The 22681-nt window shown below is 38.0% G+C and overlaps 1 protein-coding gene across 1 annotated transcript in view; it reads left to right on the top strand.

Moving 5' to 3' along the window:
• The window catches only part of MCHR2 (melanin concentrating hormone receptor 2), a 454542-nt gene that overhangs the window by 16006 nt on the left and 415855 nt on the right, over window positions 1-22681 (top strand). The gene's annotated exons all lie outside the window — the stretch shown is intronic.

Below are 22681 nucleotides of genomic sequence, written 5' to 3'. Positions count from 1 at the left end.
TACACGTATATGGGAGATTACCGATGAGACAATAGTAAATTATTTTGTAACCCATATAAATATATATTAACTCGTTTGAGGTTGCTGCCAAAAAAGTCATAATTAATATACGCCTAGATTAAGAGTTTTGCGGCCAAAGGGGTGCGTTAGCTACGCGTGTTTCTTTTCCCCCCGCACCTTTTAAACAAATTGGTATTTAGAGTTCTCAGAAGGTCTGCGTTAGGCTCCAAAAAGGGAGCGTACAGGCATATTTACCGCCACTGCAACTCTAAATACCAGCGTTGCTTATGGACGCGGCCAGCTTCAAAAACGTGCTCGTGCACGATTCCCCCATTGGATCAGCCAATCGGATTGAACTTGAATCTGATTCAATCAGCCAATCAGATTTTTCCTACCTTAATTCCGATTGGCTGATAGAATCCTATCAGCCAATCGGAATTTGAGGGATGCCATCTTGGATGACGTCATTTAAAGAAACCTTCATTCGGACTTAGGATGTCGTTAGAAGATGATGGATCCGCGTCGGCTGCTTCAAGATGGTCCCGCTCCGCGCCAGTTGGAAGAAGATAGAAGATGCCGCCTGGATGAAGATGTCTACCGGTCTGGATGCCCTCTTCTTGCCGGATAGGATGAAGACTTCGGACCCTCTTCTGGACCTCCTCTTGCCGGATAGGATGAAGACTTCGGAGCCTCTTCTGGACGGATCGGTGATACCCGGCGTGGTGAAGATAAGGTAGGAAGATCTTTGGGGGCTTAGTGTTCTTTGGGGCAAGCCCCGCAAAAGGCCCTTTTAAGGGCTGGTAAGGTAAAAGAGCTGTAAAATATTTATTTTAGAATAGGGTAGGGCATTTTTTTATTTTGGGGGATTTGTTATTTTTTTAGGGGGCTTAGAGTAGTTGTAATTTAGTGTTTTTTTTGTAATTTAGTGTTTGTTTTTGTAATTTAGTTTAGTTGATTTAATTGTAGATAATTGTAGATAGTTTTTTTAATTAATTTATTGATAGTGTAATGTTAGGATACTTAGGATAGGATTTATTTTACAGGTAATTTTGTAATTATTTTAACTAGGTAACTATTAAATAGTTATTAACTATTTAATAGCTATTGTACCTGGTTAAAATAAAGTTGCCTGTAAAATAAATATTAATCCTAAAATAGCTACAATATAATTATTATTTATATTGTAGCTATATTAGGGTTTATTTTACATGTAAGTATTTAGCTTTAAATAGGAATAATTTATTTAATAAGATTTATTTTATTTCGTTAGATTTAAATTATATTTAATTTAGGGGGGTGTTAGGGTTAGGGTTAGACAGCTTTAGGGGTTAATACATTTATTAGAGTAGCGGCGAGATCCTGTCAGCAGATTAGGGGTTAGTACTTAAAGCTAGGTGTCAGCGATGTTAGGGAGGGCAGATTAGGGGTTAATACTATTTATTATAGGGTTTTTGAGGCGGGAGTGGGGCGGATTAGAGGTTAATACATTTATTATAGTAGCGGTGAGGTCCGGTCGGCAGATTAAGGGTTAATAATTGTAGGTAGGTAGCAGCGACGTTGGGGGGAGCAGATTAGGGGGTAATAAATATTATGTAGTGGTCGGCAATGTTAGGGGCAGCAGATTAGCGGTACATAGGGATAATGTAGGTTGTGGCGGTGTGCGGTCGGCAGATTAGGGGTTAAAAAAATTTAATAGAGTGGCGGCGATGTGGGGGGGGGGGCCTTGGTTTAGGGGTACATAGGTAGTTTATGGGTGTTAGTGTACTTTAGAGCACAGTAGTTAAGAGCTTTATGAACCGGCGTTAGCCCATAAAGCTCTTAACTCCTGGCTTTTTTCTGCGGCTGGAGTCTTGTCATTAGATTTCTAACGCTCACTTCAGCCAAGATTCTAAATACCGGCGTTAGAAAGATCCCATTGAAAAGATAGGATACGCAATTGACGTAAGGGGATCTGCGGTATGGAAAATTCGCGGCTGGAAAGTGAGCGTTAGACCCTTTCCTGACTAACTCTAATTACCAGCGGGCGGCCAAAACCAGCGTTAGGACCCCCTAACGCTGGTTTTGACGGCTAATGCAGAACTCTAAATCTAGGCGATTGTAATCTAAAATATACTACAGAACATATGTCACAAAACACACATGCACTTAAGAGATCAACATATTTAAGACACAAAATTGATTATAATTTACGCAAAATACTAAAAAAACTTGATAATATTAAAATTAATTAAGAGGAAACACAATCACAATTGCAATACAATTTAATTTTTCTTTCTCGCAGATAATTCACATTCAATTTTGATCCTAAGTCACTCCAATAATTACACACAATGATAATATAGGTGTACTATACCAAAATTTAATAATTATATAACTTATAGGAAATCTAAAAATTTGAAGTGAATTAAATATCAAACAAAAATATATATAAATACAATATAATTCATATATAACTTCATAATAATAGTCATCTTAACAATTCTCTCAAGAAACAGAAGCTAATACCATAGGGATATCACTGTATTAATAATATGGCAGTGCTACAGATCATTTCATAATGATTGACATATTTATTCCAATGAAATAACAGAGGTGGGACTAAAAGGGTAATATAACCCTGAAAAAACAGTGGCACACTGCCTTTGAAAAAGCTTTTTAATTACTAGTTATACCAGTTATAAATGAATATGTGGATATGATAACAAAAGCATAATAGCCTATAAGCCTAAACTTAACTGAACTAATATTGTTTTGGTATGTGAATTGGATCCCTGCATTCAAATCCTGCCAATTTCCCTGTTTTTGTGTCATCTGCATTGCAAGCCTCTCTTTTTTGCATTTGTCTGTATAATTAATTATGTATTTACCCTGCTGATATCTTGCCTTATCTATGTGATGTTCAAACCTTAAAAATACTTGTAAATTCCTAAATTTATAATTTCACTAATGGTTTAACCACAGCTTCCCCCAAATTCTATTGTCTGTTATTTTTAACTTATCTCACCCTGAATCAAATATTCTCAATTGGCATTTTGGCTGTAGAGGTGTGTGAGTCTCCAGCGCCAGTGAGTAATACTACTATTGCTCCTATATGCAAGATCTCTTGACCAGATCTTATAAAATGACAAAGAAAATTATGACTAAAAGGAGCACTGAGAAATCCTAATAAGGATTCTCTGCTAAGTAGAGTCAAGAAGGATTTACCCTTTACTTTAAAAAATGTACATATTTATTATAACAAAAATTTAAAAGCAATGATATTAGACATTAGTCGAGTATTTAACCCTCAGAATTGAATCTAATTTACAAGAGATAATCACAAGATTTGGTTGACATATATAGTACTGGTAAACAATATAAAAAGATGAAAAATGTGTTGGATTTGAAAAAAGTGAATATTTGAAAAATGGAGAAAAAATAAAGAAAAAATATATAAAAATATATATTGGGTGCAATTGCTCCAAAAATTAGTGAAAAAAAAATATATATATAATAGTGAAAAAAAATCAAAAGAAAAAAATTCAAAAAATTCAGTGAAAACATTTCAGTAAAAAATTCAGTAACAAATTCAGTGAAAAAATTCAGTGAAAAAATTCAGTGAAAAAATTCAAAGAAAAAATACAAAGATATCTCCTTTGTGAAAATAGGTGTACACCTTTAAAAAGTCTTAATTCCTTTTGGGTGATATGAATGGTGAAAATGATATAAGTTATATATATAGTGTGGAAAAGTTAATTATAAATAATCCCTTGTTGTAGAAATCCTATAATCCTTCTAGATGGTGCTGTGTATCCAATTGTATCCTTTTAGGGATGATGTTGGTGATAGTTAGCTCCTAATACTTCTAGTGTTCCATTAGTGAAAATGAGTCTTCAAAATATCTTCATTATAATTTCACTAATGGTTTAACCACAGCTTCCCCCAAATTCTATTGTCTGTTATTTTTAACGTATCTCACCCTGAATCAAATATTCTCAATTGGCATTTTGGCTGTCTTTGATCAGGTCATTACCTAATTTATTGCATTCAGCTGAATGCTCTGGCCTATAAATTTAACACTGCTATGGGGAAAGCAATGCAGGGGATAGCAATATAGGTTAGATAGCAATATTGTAAGATCATCTGTTCACATCTCTTCAGTGAACATTTATAAGTGAGGCACAACAAATTATACAAGAATTCAACAAGGATTGGACAAGGGATAAGGCAAATTCTGTTTTAATACTGAGTTTAATACACTGTCTGACAACTTTGTAAAAAATTCACAATATCTTAATATCCCTTTTTTGCCACCTTTTGTCTGTTTAACAAACTACTTTACTCAATTGCTCCTTACCCCTCACCACCTGCACTGCTCATTAGCCCATCTCTCTTAACCTCACCTTACTTTTGTATCCATGAACTTCACACATTCCTAAAGACTCTCTCCCCCCCTTGCAACTCATCACAAAAACAGTCTCACTACTGCAAATCCACATCACATCTCATGTCACTCTCCCTCTTGCTCATACTAGCTGCTGGTGACATCTCCTCTAATCCTGGTCCCCCAAAACTTCCTTGCCCTGCACACCCATGTGTGCCCTATAATAGACTTCAAAAACAAAACTCTAGTAACCTTAATCTTATTCCTCTTGCATCTAAAGCCACCACCCCCTTCACTTGTGCACTATGGAACACTTGCTCTGTTTGCAACAAACTCACTTATATCCATGACCTCTTTATCTCCCATTCTCTTAATCTTCTGGTCCTCACAGAAACCTGGCTCTCTCCTTCAGACACTGCTTCCTCTGCTGCAATGTTACATGGGGGTCACTTCAGCCACACTTCTAGGTCTGACAATAGACAAAGAGGTGGTGTTGGTATTTTACTTTCCACTCATTGCACCTTTCAATAAATACAGCCCTTCTCTTCCCTCACTTTTTCTTTATTCAAAACACACATGATTTGCTTATTCTCTCCCCTCTCTATACGTGTTGCAGTCATATACTGCCCCCTGTTTCCGCAACTCTATTTCTAGATCACTTTGCCACCTGGCTACCTTACTTCCTTTCCTCATATACCCCTGCCCTCATTCTCGGTGACTTCAACCTCCCTGTTGATAATCCCACTGCCTCCTCTGCAAAACAACTTCTGCAACTCACTTCCTCTTTCGGCCTGTCACAATGGACTGACTCTCTTACTCACAAAGATAATCACTCCCTTGATCTGATTTTCAGTTATCGATCTCAAACTTCACAAACTCACCTTTTACTCTTTCTGACCACCACCTCCTCACTTGTACCATCACCTTCCTCCCTACAACTCTCCCTCCTTCTACCTCTCACACTAATGGTCACAGAAGAATCAAGTCATTAGATCAGCAACAGCTCGCTAGCTCTCTCGAACATCTTCTCTCTTCCATCCCCTTCTTTTCCTGTCCCGATGAATCCATCTGCCACTATAACTCCACCCTTACATCGGTCCTTGATAACCTGGCCCCACCTACCATAACTCAGAAAACATACACTCATCCTAAGCCCTGGCATACTCCTCTGACACGGTACCTACGCAGATGTTCCCGTACTGCTGAGCGACACTGGAGGAAATCTCGGAGTTCTGCTGACTTTCTTCACTATAACTTCATCTTGAACTCTTACTAGTCTGCCCTTAATCTATATAAGCAACACTACTTCTCTACTCTTATCTCTACTCTTTCTTTAAACCCAAAACGTCTGTTCTTCACATTCAATACTCTTCTCCGCCCACCCCCACCTCCCACCACAACTTTTCTCTCATCCCAAGATTTTGCCAGCTAGTTAAACAACAAAATCGACTCCATCAGAAATGAAATAAGCTCTCAACATTCTACCGGTCTCCCCCCCCCCCCTTTAAAAGCTCACAATCATAAAAAACCCACATAGCCATGCATTTAGCTCTTTTGCCCCTGTTACAGAGGATAAAGTTTCTGCCCTTATACTATCCTCTCACCTCACTACCTGTCCCCTCGACCCCATCTCCTCACAACTACTCCCCTCCCTCTCTTTTACCCTTACCCCTATACTCACACACATCTTAAACCTCTCCCTCAGCACTGGTATAGTTCCCACATCTCTTAAACATGCATTAGTCACACCTATCCTCAAAAAACCTTCTCTCGATCCAAACTTCCCATCCAACTACCGCCCTATTTCCCTACTACCTCTTGCCTCAAAGATTCTTGAAAAGCTAGTATATGCAAGTCTATCCCATTTCCTTACATTAAACTCCCTCCTTGACCAACTGCAATCTGGATTTCGACCCCTTCACTCAACAGAGACAGCAATTGTTAAGGTTACCAATGACCTACTTACAGCAAAATCAAAAGGCCACTTCTCTCTACTTATCCTCCTTGATCTGTCTGCAGCCTTTGATACTGTCGACCACCCTCTTTTGCTCCATACCCTCCAATCCTTCGGCATCTGTGACACAGCTCTCTCTTGGTTCTCTTCCTATCTATCTAACCATCCTTTAGTGTAGCCTTCTCTGGGCATCCTCTGCCCCTTTACCTCTTTCTGTTGGGGTTAGGTACCGCAAGGCTCTGTCCTCAGTCCCCTTCTCTACTCAATCTACATGTCCTCACTAGGTTCCTTAATAAAGTCCCATGGGTTTTATTATCATTTGTATGCCGATGATACCCAAATCTACCTCTCTGCACCAGAACTATCTCCTTCCTTGCTAACCCATGTAACTAACTGTCTCTCTCATATCTCATCTTGGATGTCCTCTCACTACCTCAAGCTAAATCTCTCCAAAACTGAGATCCTTATTTTCCCTGCTTCTTCCAAAATCTCAACACCCCCATGTCTCCATAACTGTTGCTAACTCCATCATTTCCCCAACCTCACATGCCTGTCTTGAGGTCACACTTGACTCAGATCTTTCTTTCACTCCTCACATTCAGTCCTTGGCTAAAGCCTGCCGAATTCACCTTAAAAACATGTTCCCTTTGTGGTGGCAAAGGGTCAATTTATTAGGGTTAAAAGGAACTGTACACTAAGACATATAGAGAACAGTCAAATGATTTAAAAAAGTGACTGAAACAAATAGGATACACTGACAACATAATAACATATATCATGTACACTCATGTTGTTTTAAAAAGGTGAAGAGGTGTATGATCCTTAGCTATGATTACGGCTGAATAGCTGAAACATGTTAGCGGATCTCGCTGCATATTGCCTCAATTTGTGACCCATGGATGTCGTTTTTAACCAAAGTTGTTTAATAAAGGATATTGTTTTAAATGTCACCTGCTACATAACTTTTCCTATATAATCATATACATATATATATATATATATATTTAACATTGGCTGCCATTGCTGCGCTATTTACCAACTTAGCTGCTAGAGGTTCTCATTCTCTATGTCACAGCATGAGAATGAGGCTACCATTGGAGCCTATGAGAGAGCGCTCTCATGAGCGCAATGCTTCCCAGCAATGTGAACGCAAGCTCGTCTTTTTATTGCTGTTAACTTGTAATACAAGCGCACATTAGTGTGTGCTGGTATTACTCAGTGGAGCGCTAATATCGCTTTCAAAAAAGCAATATTTAGTGTTCCACTTGTTATCTTGCCCTTAGTGTTAGCTAAATGGCATCACCTACAACTATAACCAATCAAATAATAATTACTAACAAAGTCGTAACAGTAGTCTGTTAAATGCATGGAGTTTTTTTTTTTATTGACAATATTTTTATTGAGTTTTTCCAAATGAACAAATAATATCAAAGCATTTCATACAATGAAATATATAGAATATACATTCACACAGCACTATAATGTAGACAGTTATAATTATCTCGAAGTTTGTTCAGGAAAACACATTCCTTTTACATAATTATGGTACTTAGAAGAGGAAGGGTTCAGCCTTCTTATAGGTAAGCTATAACTATATATGGTGAAGGGGGAAAGAGAGAGAAGGACAAGGGAATTATTTTCCTTATTCCCCTTTTTCCTTTTTCTTTTTATTAAGGGCTAGAGTATGAGTTGTGCGCTAACTGTAGTGTGTAAGTGAAAAGGCATTTATTGTGGCTATTTGCATGTGTCAGATATAAACGTCTGTGTGACAAGTTAAAAGTAAATGCACTCGTTTGAGCACAATTGAATTTAACACGCATCCGAATATTGCAGCTTAAGATCTCTGGTTAACTGTTAGACTTGAAAAAAAAGTGGTACAAAACACATCAAAAATACATTTAAAAGCACAGTTACACTAATATCACCATCTGATAAAAAATATTATAATAAATATTGGATACATTTGATATAAAGGCTCAAAGATATGAGTGCTCAGGTGTTAAAATAAACAAAATTTATGATTACCTGATAAATTTCATTTCTTTCATGTTGGTGGCGAGAGTCCACAATCATTACTCCTAGGAATTAAGATGGCGGGGACAATTGTGGGGTGGGGAGGGAAGTGAGCTGTTTGGGAGGGATCAGGGGGTCTGATGTGTCAGGTGGGAGGCTGATCTCTACACTAAAGCTAAAATTAACCCTGCAAGCTCCCTACAAACTACCTAAGTTACCCCTTTACTGCTAGCCATAATACACGTGTGATGCGCAGCAGCATTTAGCGGCCTTCTAATTACCAGAAAGCAACGCCAAAGTCATATATGTCTGCTATTTCTGAACAAAAGAAATCCCAGAGAAGCATTTACAACCATTTGTGCCATAATTGCACAAGCTGTTTGTAAATAATTTCAGTGAGAAACCTAAAATTGCGAAAAAATTTAAGTTTTTTTTTAAATTTGATCGCATTTGGCGGTGAAATGGTGGCATGAAATATACCAAAATGGGCCTAGATCAATACTTTGGGTTGTCTACTACACTACACTTAAGCTAAAATTAACTCTACAAACTCCCTACATGCTCCCTAATTAACCCCTTCACTGCTGGGCATAAAACACGTGTGGTGCGCAGTGGCATTTAGCAACCTTCTAATTACATAAAGCAATGCCAAAGCCATATAAGACTGCTATTTCTGAACAAAGGGGATCCCAGAGAAGCATTTACAACCATTTATGCCATAATTGCATACGTTGTTTGTAAATAATTTCTGTGAGAAACCTAAAGTTTGTTAAAAAGTGAACATTTTTTATTTATTTGATCGCATTTGGCGGTGAAATGGTGGCATGAAATATACCAAAATGGGCCTAGATCAATACTTTGGGTTGTCTACTACATTACACTTAAACTAAAATTAACTCTACAAGCTGCCTACATGCTCCCTAATTAACCCCTTCACTGTTGGGCATAAAACACGTATGGTGCGCAGTGGCATTTAGCAGCCTTCTAATTACCAAAAAGCAACGCCAAAGCCATATAAGTCTGCTATTTCTGAACAAAGGGGATCACAGAGAAGCATTTACAACCATTTATGCCATTTAGCAGCCTTCTAATTACCAAAAAGCAATGCCAAAGCCATATAGGTCTGCTATAATAGCATGTCTGGCACACAGTGTTGGGGCAAGGGTCCATCTGACCACTGATACCTGGTCTTCAAAGCATGGTCAGGGCAGGTATATTACCTACACTGTGCACTGTGAAGCGGGTGTAACCCTTACACTACCTGATCGATACAATATCATACCTGATGTTTTAAAGCACGTTATTCCAAACAATTTAGGAATGTTAGGTGATTTATGCCCTTTATGGATTAAAACCAGACTCTGCATCAACTATGTAATTTTCCATGGGATTTTTGCCATGGATCCCCCTCCAGCATGCCACAGTCCAGGTGTTAGTCCCCTTGAAACAACTTTTCCATCACTATTGTGGCCAGAAAGAGTCCCTGTGGGTTTTAAAATTCGCCTGCCTATTGAAGTCTATGGCGATTCGCCGGGTTCGCCGGTTTGCAAACTTTTGCGGAAGTTTGCGTTCGCCATTCGCGAACCCAAATATTTATGTTCGCGAAATCACTATCCCTCTGTCATAGAAACATAGAAATTGACGGTAGATAAGAACCAAAAAGGCCCATCAAGTCTACCCATATTACATGTTACTTTTTCCTTAGGATAGCCTTATGCATGTCCCAGGTATTTTTAAATTCCTTTACAGTCTTTGTGTTTACCACCTCAAATGGAGGTTCATTCCATGAATCCACCACCCTTTCTGTAAAAAAATGCTTCCTTAAATTTCTCCTGAATCTGCTACCCTCTAACTTTAGATTGTGACACCTTGTTTTGGCATTTATTTTTTTGTGAAAAATGCTTTCAGCTTCTATTTTATTAAATCCCTTCATATATTTGAAGGTTTCTATCATGTCACCTCTTTCCCTTCTATCCTCTAAACTATACATATTTAGATCATAGAGTCTTTCATTGTACATTTTATATTTTAGGCCATGTACCATTTTAGTAGCCCTCCTTTGGACAGCTTCTAGTTAATTTATATCTTTTTGAAGATATGGTCTCCAGAACTGTACACAGTATTCCAGATTTGGTCAACCTAATGATCTGTAAAGTGGCATAAGAACCTTGCTATTTCTGCTACTAAAACCTCTTCTAATGCAACCAAGCATTTGACTGGCCTTACTGGCTGCCCTGCGGCATTGTGTACCAAATTTTAAATCATCTGAAATAATAATTCCCAAATCCCTTTCTTCTTTAATTACAGTCAGTAATGTACCATTTGGGTTTTTGGATCCTAGGGGCCCGATCCGATATGCAGCGTCGCCTGCAAAAGCCGGCAATGCCAAATTTTGCGCGGGTTTGGTATCACATATACGGCGTAAATAAAAGTTATGCTTGTATATTTCTGCCTTCGGCCGTAGTTTTTTGGCCCATAGACAGGTATACCAAACCTGCGCAGTTTGGTATCCAATATACAGCGTAAGGACTTACGCAGCGAAAATGGAGATATCTTACTCCATTTTCACCTCGCCACAAATTGCAGGCGTAGTAAGCCTTACGCTGAGTATTGGAGCCCTGTAACTCCCTAAACTGACTGCAAAATAAAACCTAACACCTAATGCATGCGCAATGTCTATCTACCTGTCAACCGCAATCCCCCGCCGCAATCCCTAATAAAGTGTTTAACCCCTAAACCGCCACTTCCGGACCCCGCCGCCAGCTACATTAAATGTCTAACCACCTAATGTGATCCCCCTACACTGCCGCCACCTATATTAAAGTTATTACCCCCTAATGTGAGCCCCCTACCCCGCCGCCACCTATTTTAACTACATTACCCCCTAATGTGAGCCCCCTAACCTATCTAGGTAATTTGGTAATTATTTTAACTAGGTAGCTATTAAATAGTTATTAACTATTTAATAGCTATTGTACCTAGATAAAATAAATACAAAGTTACCTGTAAAATAAATATAAACCCTAAAATAGCTACAATGTAATTATTAATTATATTGTAGCTATCTTAGGGTTTATTTTATAGGTAAGTATTTAGATTTAAATAGGAAAAATTTAGTTAATAATATTAATATTATTTAGATTTATTTTAATAATAATTAAGTTAGGGGGTGTTAGGGTTAGACTTAGGTTTAGTGGTTAATATATTTAATATAGGTGGCGGCGGGGTAGGGGGATTAGATTAGGGGTTAACATATTTAATATAGGTGGTGGTGGGGTAGGGGGATTAGAGTAGGGGTTAATATATTTAATATAAGTGGCGGCGGTGTAAGGGGATTAGATTAGGGGTTAATACATTTAATGTAGGTGGCGGTGGGGTAGGGGCTCACATTAGGGGGTAATCATTTTAATGTAGGTGACAGTGGGGTATGGGCTCACATTAGGGGGTAATCATTTTAATGTAGGTGGCGGAGGGGTAGGGGCTCGTATATGAGATAGCTCGCAGTGCGAGCTGAAACTACGGGCGGCACAGGTTTCCACGCTTGCGCCGAAACCTGCGCCATATATCGGATCACACCCTATATGCATAATTTTGCTCTTGGTAATATTAAATTTCAGATCCCATTTATTTGACCAGTCCTCTAGTTTATTAATATCCTAGTTCATTTGATCAACTCCTCCTGGAACATCTACACTGTTACAAATTTTTGTATCATCAGCAAACAAGCAAACCTTCCCCTTAAGCCCACTTCCAATATCACTTATGAACATGTTAAACAGAACAGGCCCAAGAACTGACCCTGGGGAACACCATTAGTAACTGATGCCTCATTTGAATGTACTCCATTAATTGAAACCCTCTGTCATCTATTTTTAAGCCAGCATTCTACCCACTTAACAATCTTAGCATCTATTCCAAGGCAATACATTTTGTGAATAAGTTTGTTGTGTGGGACGGTGTCAAATGCTTTGCTAAAGTCTAGATATGCAACATCTACGGCTCTTCCCTGGTCTATTATTTTAGTTATATGGTCAAAGAAATCAATTAAATTAGTCAGGCATGATCTTCCAGCAGTGAAACCATGCTGTCCTTTGTCTTCTAAGTTGTTTGTCTGAATGAAAGATACAAGTCTTTCCTTTAAAAGAGTTTCCATTAATTTCCCTGCAATTGAGGTCAAACTGACTGGCCTATAGTTAGCAGAATCTTCCCTACTACCCTTTTTATGAAGAGGGACTACATTGGCAATTTTCCAGTGTTTTGGAACAACTCCTGTTAGAAGTGACTGATTAAATAAATCAGCTAATGGTGTTGCTATTACGGATCGAAGTTCTCTTAGAACCCTTGGATGAATATTATCTGGACCCACAGACTTATTAACTTTTATTTTTGATAAAGCCCTTGAAACCTCTTCCTCTGTAAAAAGAAAAGTACTACTCACATTATTTACAGTAACATCCCTGTCGACTGAAGAAACAGCACTAGGCTAAAAATTAAAAGTAGTCTGTAAAACAGCCTTATCCTGATAGAAAAAATCAGATAAAGAGGATCACAAGAAGGAGCAGATAATTCAGAAACTCTTCTAGCAGAAGAGATAGCCAAGAGATATAATACTTTCCAAGAAAGCAGGTTAATTTCCACCTTATGCATAGGTTCAAAAGAAGGAGCCGACAAAACCCTAAACACCAAGTTTAAATTCCAAGGAGGAGACATTGGCTTGATTGCAGGTTTAATATGAACCAAAGCCTGAACAAAATCATGAATGACAGGAAGATTAGCAATCTACCAATGGGACAAAACTGAAATAGCTGAAATCTGCCCTTTCAGAGAACTGGGAGATAGGCCCTTATCTAGACCATCTGTAAGCTGCAAAATCCTGCAAATCCTGAAAAAATGCCAGGAAAAAAACATGATATATACAACAAGAAATAAAGGCCGCAAATATCCACAATTTTATTGAACACATTCTAGTGGAGAGACTACTCCGCTGGATGTAGAGATTGACGACTGAGAAAGTCCACTTTTCAGGTGTTCACCCCTGGAATATGAATCACAGAGACTAGACAGGAATGGATTTCTGCCCATTAGAGAATTCGAGTCACCTCCCTCATGGCTAGGAAACTGATGAGTTACATAATTCACTGCTGTGACACTGTCTGAAAACAGAGACGAGACTTTCCAAGAGAGACACAACAAAGTTTAGGAGTATTGCATAATAGCACTCAATCTGGTAAAAAAAAACAAGTGATATAAGGGCAATAGTCATTCAAAATATAAAGAGAGATTGTCTCTGTAAACATGACACAAGTCCTTTAAGGCAAAAGAAGCAAATGTAAAAGCAGTGTATATACCTGCTGCTAGATATTCTAGCAGGTTGCCAATCTGCTTGCTATTGCAGAGTGGGAGTGACTTATTCCAAGAAGATTTTAGTGGGCCTCACAGTGCCCTTGTAGCACATCACCAATACCGGACATCACAACCCCTTATCCAAGGATGGACTTTGCTGGCTCCAGAAGACACAATCTCTTCTTTCAAAAGTAAGAACACGGAGGCAGGAAAACTTCTACTCTACTCGCTTGACATTGTACGAGTTCTGGACAGCCTGTCATGTGACGTATGTTACCCAAGCATGGCTCTCATTTCAACCTGGCAACTGGCCAATAGTAGAAGCAAACATAGATAGAGTCAGGGAGCTGTGATAAAATGTAACATTTATTTGCATGTCAAGTGCTAGTATAATCAGAGCAAACTGAGAACATGTAGCAAAATACAACAAGGAACAGCTAATATGTTTCAGCCTTAGCCGTAATCTTAGATTTCCAAAAGACACAAAGCTTGAAGAGCCCTGAAAATTGCACAGCGTTCTAGAACATTTATAGATTACCTTGGCTGCTGAGGATCCCATACTCCCTGTGCTTTCAATGAACCTCAGACAGCTCCCCTACTTGAGAGACTTGCATCTGTAGTGATCACAGTCAAGGTAGGATGAGAAAAAGAAGCCAGAGTGGAAAAGGCCCCATCCACATTGAAAATAGTTCTCCACAAACCAACATTAGCAGCAGATAAAGGATATAACTTTTAAACCTTGGAAAAAGAGTAAAAGAATGATCCAGCTTAGACCATTCTCTAGAAATCATGTCAGAGACAGCATCAGGAATAGGGAAAACCTCAGGGAGATTAATAACAGTCTTAAAAACTGAATTGAAATGATTACAAGGCATATCATCAGAAACTTTAGGATCTTTTACCCCTAAAGTAATTAAAGACCTCCTTTAAAACAGAATGAATATGTTTACCTTTAAACAAAAGAAGAAATATCAGGTTCAACATCATTTGAAGATTCCTTATCACCAGAGGAAACTTCACCATCTGTAGACATAAAAGTATCCCTGGTTTTAGGACAAATGGAACTTGTAGACAGTAAAATCTGAACTGACCTTTTACTCTTGTTTGAAGGCGAGAGAGCAGCCAACGACTAAGAAACTTCAGCCTTGATAAAAAAAAAAATTCACAGTAGGTGAAACACTATTAATATTCTCCTTAATGAACAAAAAGAAGGTGCACTAATACCCAAAAAACAGCATTAGGTTGGTCTGATTGCATTAATAATTCTAAACATGAGTCACATAAATGAGCTGAAGAAGGCGCTGCAGTGTTCAGGGGATTCAGTTTCTCTGGTAGATTTAGAGAGAGAATCAGACTGCTCCATTATAGCAAATGACAAAGCAATGCAAAAAACACTATAAACCCCTTAAACAGCTCTTGAGGAATGAAAATCACTTACCCCTTCCCAAGTAGCTTTTTAAATAAACTCACAGGTACAATGCACATTAAGCCAAACTGCAAAACAAAGCACGAGACATTAACATTACATTCAAAGGGCAGATAACGCTCATCAGAATAACACGCACCAAAAAAGCTAACAGCTATAAGGAATATAATGCACCAAATCCCTACTTGCATAAACCAGCCGAAACGTGAAAGAGACTAAAGTAAAACTAAATGGATGTGGGCTAACCCAACATGAGTAAACCCAAAGGCCAACGTGCAAAATCCAAACTAAGCAATGTACTCTGAGGGGAAACCCGGGCCTCACAAAAGACGGGAAACCCCTTTCTCAGAAGAATTTAAGTAAAAGTCTGGGGTATGTGTGAGGTTTTATAGGGCTCTTGGGATTTAAGTATCTTTTTATCTTTGCCTTCTTCTAATATATATATATATATATATATATATATATATATATATATATATGTATATATATGTATATATATATATGTATATATATATATATATATGAAAACGCAATCAGGTTTGCACACAAGTAAAGGTTCTTTTCACACTCTATTGAAGTCTTGGGGGGAATACATTAACACAGTGTTCCAAGTTAGGCATCTTGCGCGCAACTGGTTAGCACTTGTACAAAAGCTTTTTACTTTTAACTTGTAGAACGCACGCTACCTGGCGCATGCAAAAAGCCTTGATGTAGAGAAATTGATGCTCAAGTGGGTCACCCAAATTTCTCCATATTCTTAAGGTATAAAATAATGTAAATGAACCCTGCCCATTGTAGAGTTTCATGATCCTTACAATATCTGGAAATGTAGCTCTTGGTAGCCATTACAACAGAAATCAATAGGTGTCTCTTGGTGTCTTTTTAAGACCTACAGTATGTGCAATAACACTGTTTATGGTACAATATTATTTGGAAGTCCCAATAGGCACACAGTCTAAAAGTTTTGGACCAAAGAGGGCATACAAAAGGGCAAGTCCACAGATGTGATAAGTAGTCACAATTTCCTTACAACCTTTCCAACAGACTGGGCAATGGCATTGGAAAATGCATGGACTTTCATATAGTTATTGTTAGGATCATTGTGTGCTTTACAAATTTGTGCACTTTTTCCATTGAGATCTTCCATAAAACCTTAGTCAATAATTCTCGATAGAACAAGTTTTGACAGTTGGGAGGAGGCACAATGAGATGTTATGAGTGGTTGGATACTGACTCTACAAAGTAGAACTTGTAATTGTATGTGCATTTTTTATGCAAATTAAGTAGTAGTTTTAAAGTTTAAAGTTCTTTATTTGACTTTCTGGAAATCTATTAATAGATATGTTCACTGACAACAACAAAAAAGTTTTTTTCTGAAAGAATTGTTTTTGATTTTATTCAAGGTTTATTTTAGTAGAATTTCATAAAGTTTCTCAAAAAAATTATGAAAGAAATTTGATCTTAACAAATTCAATTGCTATTATTTCTAATGGAACAAATGGAAAACTAATTTTAACACAAAACTTACGTTATAGATTGTGAACAATTTAAAGAACCAATCTTTCAATGCTAACAGAACATATAAGAACTAATTATATATTTTTTTTAATATTACAGAGAATTCAAAGAATACAATAAAATTAAAATCATAACTACCCCTTCCCCTCACCTACACACACCAGATTTTTGTTCCCAAAAAATAATATTACAGTTGTAATGAAAATAATTCAACCCCCATTGCAAATCAGGTTTATTGTTAAAATGTACAGCGTTTCAGCTGTTTGCAATGAACAAATCAAACAAAAGCAATTGAAATAGATCAACACAGTTAATGCTTCAGGTGGTTTCGCCAAATTCAACTGAAAATGCAGCTTTTAATGAATTCTGCAGTCTCAAAATGATTCAACCCCCTGAATAGAATCCCTCACAACAGCACAAATATGCAAAACAGGTGTTGCCTCAAGCATACCTGATGGGAGTAATCAATGGATTCATTAGTTGCACCAGGTGTGCTTGAGCTAGAACACATGAAATACCTGAACTGCCTAGGGGTTTGTTGAGAGTCACGTTTGACTGCATGTTAGAAATATGGCTAAGCCAAAAGAATGGTCCAAAAAGTTAAGAAAAGGGATCATCACCCTTAACAAACAAGGAAGAGGATACAGAAAGATAGCAAAGGCACTGAATGTTCCTAGAGACACCGTTGGAAGCATAGTTTGCTATCAACGGCTGCAACCAGATTTCTAAGAAGGCAGGATGAGAAAAACCATTGAGTGAGTGCAAAAGACCTGCAACAAGAGTGAGGTTTTAGTTTGCATGGTAAGGCGTATACTTAAAGCAGAAGATTTCCATGCTAGAACTCTACTACTGACCCAAAAGCACAAGAAAAGTCGATCTAATATGTTTAAAATCATATAAATAAGCCATAAAAATTTCTGAATTCTGTTCTGTGGAGCGATGAAACAAAACTTGAACTTTTTGACCTTATGGATCAGCGGTATGTCTGGAGGAAGAAGAATGAAGCATAGGTTGAAAAGAACACCCTGCCTATAGTTAATCAAGGTGGTGGCTCACTGATGCTCTGGGCCAGCTTTGCATCCTCTGGCACTGAAAACCTGCAGTGTGTGGTAGGCAAGATGGATTCATTAAAGTATCAGGAGATCATAGGGAAAAATGTCATGATGTCTGTGAGGAAGCTGAAGCTTGGGTATCATAGGACCTTCCAACAGGACAATAATCGAAAGTATATTTAAAATTTCACCAAGGCTTGGTTGCAGAAGAACTCCTGGAAGATTCTACATTGATCGTCACAGTCACTTGATTTGAACCCCATAGAAAATCTCTGGTGGGTTTTGAAGAAAGCGGTTGCAGCATGCAAACCGAATAATATTATTGAACTGGATTTCTAAGGAACTCTGCCGGAAGCTGATGTGTCAATTACACCCTCAATCTAGGAGAAGCAGTGGTGGCTTGTTGTTACTTTTACAATAAATAAAATTAATGATAAGAAAGCAAGATGGACCAAAGCAAAAACATTTGCAAATAATGTTTTCACTAATCAAGGAAGAAAGTTGGATGTTCAATTAAGATCAGATACTATGATCCCATGATCAGCAGCCTGACTGAAGGAGGCTAGGAAGAGCTGCATCAGGCAGCAATGGTACTGGATTTTTAGAAGGCTTTTAAATATACTGCAGTAGCATTGGATTCTAGAATAAGCAGAAGCAGGCAACAACAGTATTGGAGGAGAACCTTTTTAAAACCACAGTGTCAAAGGAGTAGTAAAGTCAGCCCAGGAAAGGACCCTTAGGTTGAGAAGTGACAATGAGACACACTTCCCTAGTACGGAGGGTTTGACCCAGGATGTGACAAATCCAGAGGACAAGACAAAATAAAGGCTAGTTCAGGCCAAAGGTCAATACCTTGCATGCTAAAGGCAAAATCAGGGGTAAAAAATGTCCAGGCCAAAGGTCAGAATCTTGTGTTCAACAACAGATCAAAATCAGTATCCAAAAGCTGAGTCTAGGAAACTGGCAGGAGTCGTCCCCAGAGAACAGCAAAAACAGGAATGGAAGTACCATACCCAGGATACAGTCCTATACACAGGAAGCAGCTAGGGAGCCAGCCAGAACAGGCAGTAGAATAAGCAGTTCTGAAACAAAGCCTGAGTCCTCTAGGCTTAGAAACATTATTTACAGAACACACAGAAAACCTGGCACTCACCAGCAGGCACACAGCAATGTTTAAAAGCAAAAATAGGAGAGTCAGTTGCTTTTGGCACCAAATGGTGTGCCTGCTGGTGAGTGTCAGGTTTTATAGTATTTTCTTATAAGCAAACAACATAGGTATTTGAAATATTTCTTAACACACCTTCAGCTTTAGCGTAGTTGTCCAAGCAAAACTTTGGTTAGCGCATGAACAAAAGCTAGAAGAAGCTATTGTAGCGAGCCCTATAGAAGTTTATGGGGAAAGGCAGTTAGCACTGCCTTGCTATCCAGCCTCCAGATGTTAGCATGCCTGAATCATTTGCTTGTACACAACCCTTTTTATTTTAACTTGTAATACAAGCTCAAGAATTGGAGCCCTACTGATTTAAGTTGAGCTGAGTTAGCATTTAATAGCACTAATATTATTGTGCTCCACTTGTAATCTTACTCTAATTAAGATGGGGGAATATTTCTCAACATTTGAAAAATGAAACAAATTTTAAAACATTAATTTATTTGTTTTGAATTTCAAATGTTTGTACAATATTCTAACATTCTTTTAAAGAATGTGAGTTTTTGAATGTTAACAAAGATTTGGTCATTCTTTAGATTTCAATGTAATATTAATAATAAACTATGAAATATTCAATGTATTTCCTCCCACATGAATTTCTGCTATCTTTTAATTCCATCTGAGAGGTAGAGGGTTAAGAGAGTAGTGAGTAAGAGTGAAGAATATAATGTTTCAAGTGTTTTGTGGTTACCCAGAGAAGACAGAGATTAATCTATCAAATCAGTGTGCTATCTTTTGTGAGAAGTAATGTGCAAGTTTATTTATTTTATTTTTTTGGGCCCCTGGGGACTATTATTTATTTTTAAATGCCAGAATTCATGAGGTGGCTGTTTTTACTTTCTGTATTTTTTATTGTCTAACACTTTAATTGAATATTATTTATTTTGATATTCATTGTAATTTGTTTATGTCTACTCTACATCATAGAGATGGTGTCATGTTGTGTGGGTTGCTGCAAGGCTTCAGCTAGAGCCTAGGGCACCATGTATTGTGACAAAAATAAATACATTTGTGAAAGGATATGTATTAGTTTGCTGAGCTCATTTTATTTTGCTATATTTATTGTTTGTTTATTTCTGTATGTGATTGAGCACCGCTGTGTACAGTATAGTAGACTATGGGAATGTTCTTTATAGACAGAGCAGGGTAGTATAGTGGTAGATACTGGTAGAAGTGTGCTACATTAGACTATTACCACCTACTCTGCTCTCTCTATAAAGAAGTTGCCACTGTCAGCCACCACTACTAAATAAAGTTGATATGGCTATTGTAATGAATGATAATGAATTGATTATGTATCTGTTTAGCAGCTAATAGTCACAGTAAGTAGTACAATTCCAGTTATTTAGTAATATTAAATAAATAATTATAGGGATGAGCATCATTGCCTGTCATATTTATTGTTTTTTTTTCAATTACGTCTAATAAACATTATATTTAATATTACTGCAGTGTATGACATTGACAGACAGTACAATAGACTGTCGGCTAGATTACGAGTTTTGCAGTAAGCTGAAAAAGCAGCGTTAAAAGGTCCTAACATTGCTTTTTCACTACTGCTGCTGTTACGAGTCTTGCAGGTTTAGGGCAACCGCACACTTCTTTGGCCTTACCGCAAAATGACTTACGTAAACCTCGTAAACCCTTTGTTCTATGGGACTTCCATAGTGCTGTTATTACGAGTCTGTCCTGGGAGGCCAAAAAGTGAGTGGTACTCCCTCTACCTCCAAGATTCCTAACGCATTCTAAAGTCAGTAGTTATGAGTTTTACACTACAACGCCGTAGCATAAAACTCATAACTAAAGTGCTAAAAAGTACACTAACACCCATAACTACCTATTAACCCCTAAACCGAGGTCCTCCCACATTGCAAACACTATAATACATTTTTTACCCCCTAATCTGCCGCTCCGGACATTGCCGCCAGTAGAATAAACATATTAAACCGCCGCACTCCCACCTCGCAAACACTAGTTAAATATTATTAACCCCGGAATCTGCCATCCCCAACGTCGCCACTACTATATTAAATGTATTAACCCCTAAATCTAAGTCTAACCCTATCAACTACTATTTGCTGTGTCATAATTTAAAAGGAATAGGTCTGATGTTTTGAAAGTAAATGCTAAAGATAACTATTGTATCTATAAATATGGAGAATATTAATTCCCATTAACACATAAATTCACTGACAATTTTTATAACTATAATAATTAACTGATTATTAAACAGTTATTAAAGTGACTCTAACGTGTTTAATTGAATCCGTTCTTATGCAACAGCAAACAAAAATATTTCAACAATAAATCAAAGTGCTTTTTAACAAAGAATGGCAATGCTTTAAAATTTACAAAAATTAGATGAACTTTCTCTGCAAACTAATTACACCTGGGGGAAGTTCTGGACTTGCCTGAGACCTGCTAACAAGCTGGATGCCTACAGTGTGCAATATTGCCAACTTGGGAAGGGCCAGGGAGAGAGACGGAGCAGCGCCATCTTAGACTCAAGAACTCCCGGCGTGAAAATTGACAAAGGCAAGGAGATCAGGCAAGGGTCTTTCAATACTAATATAAAAATAAGAGAAATAAGTAGTGTATTATAGCAGGGCTCCATATGTACACTATATGACACAGGACCACAAATATAGTGACAATCACGCTGACCTGTGGAGAAGGGCTGCCACTAGAAATTTTGGGGCCCCTGACTTAACCATTGATCAGCCCCCCCCCCCCCCCCTCTTTGACATGTGCAATTTTTTACCAAGAAACTAAAACATATATGTACTTTATTCTCAAGTGTATTCAAACTTGGAAATATTGTAAAAGTAGTAACACCCAAACACAGAAACACACAGATGCACTCATGCACTGAAATACACACACACACACACACACACACACTCACACATAAGGATACACATATAGACACTCTAGCAGACACGCAAAGAGACACACTCAGACATAGACACCGAAACAGACACTCAGCACTTGTTTGCATTGACCTGACAAGTAATGAGGTAGACTACAGTTTTGGCAAAAAGGGAGATTTACAAAACCAAATATGGAGTTCTGATTATCGTTTTGTCAAGGAAGATGCCAACTAAATGATGACAACAGCATGCAGTGGCTAAAAGGAAGGGCCCTGAACTGCCTAAACAATAATTTAAAGGTTAAATGATGGATTGGTGACTTCCGGAAAGGTCTCATTAGTCTCAAAGTCTGTAGAAAGATGTGAATAATCAGTAGTAAGGTCAAAATGTCCTAAAAAGGAACAGACAATGGACACACACACACACTCAAACACAAACTTGCACATACACCCAAGGAAACACAGACAGAGACAGCCTCAGAAAATACACAAAAACATACACACACACAGAGACACCCACAGAAAACACACAAAGACACACACACCGAGACAACCACATAAAACACACAAATAAATACATACATACACACACACCCTCACTGAGACATCCACAGAAAACACACAAAGACATACACACACTCTCACAGAGACACCCACAGAAAATGCACCGACATACACACACCCTCACAGAGACACCCACAGAAAACACACACCCTCACAGAGACATCCACAGAAAACACATACATACATACACACACACACCCTCACAGAGACATGCACAGAAAACACAGAGATATACACACACACCCTCACAGAGGCATCCAGAGAAAATACACAAAGACATACATATATACACCCTCACAGAGACACCCATAGAAAAAGCACAAAGAAATACGCACACACCCTCACAGACATCCACAGAAAATGCACAAA

The sequence above is a fragment of the Bombina bombina genome, chromosome 4, assembly GCF_027579735.1.
Source record: "Bombina bombina isolate aBomBom1 chromosome 4, aBomBom1.pri, whole genome shotgun sequence".
NCBI classification, from domain to species: domain Eukaryota; kingdom Metazoa; phylum Chordata; class Amphibia; order Anura; family Bombinatoridae; genus Bombina; species Bombina bombina.
The sequence above is the reverse complement of the archived record's forward strand: the minus strand, read 5'-3'. Positions and strand labels throughout refer to the sequence as shown.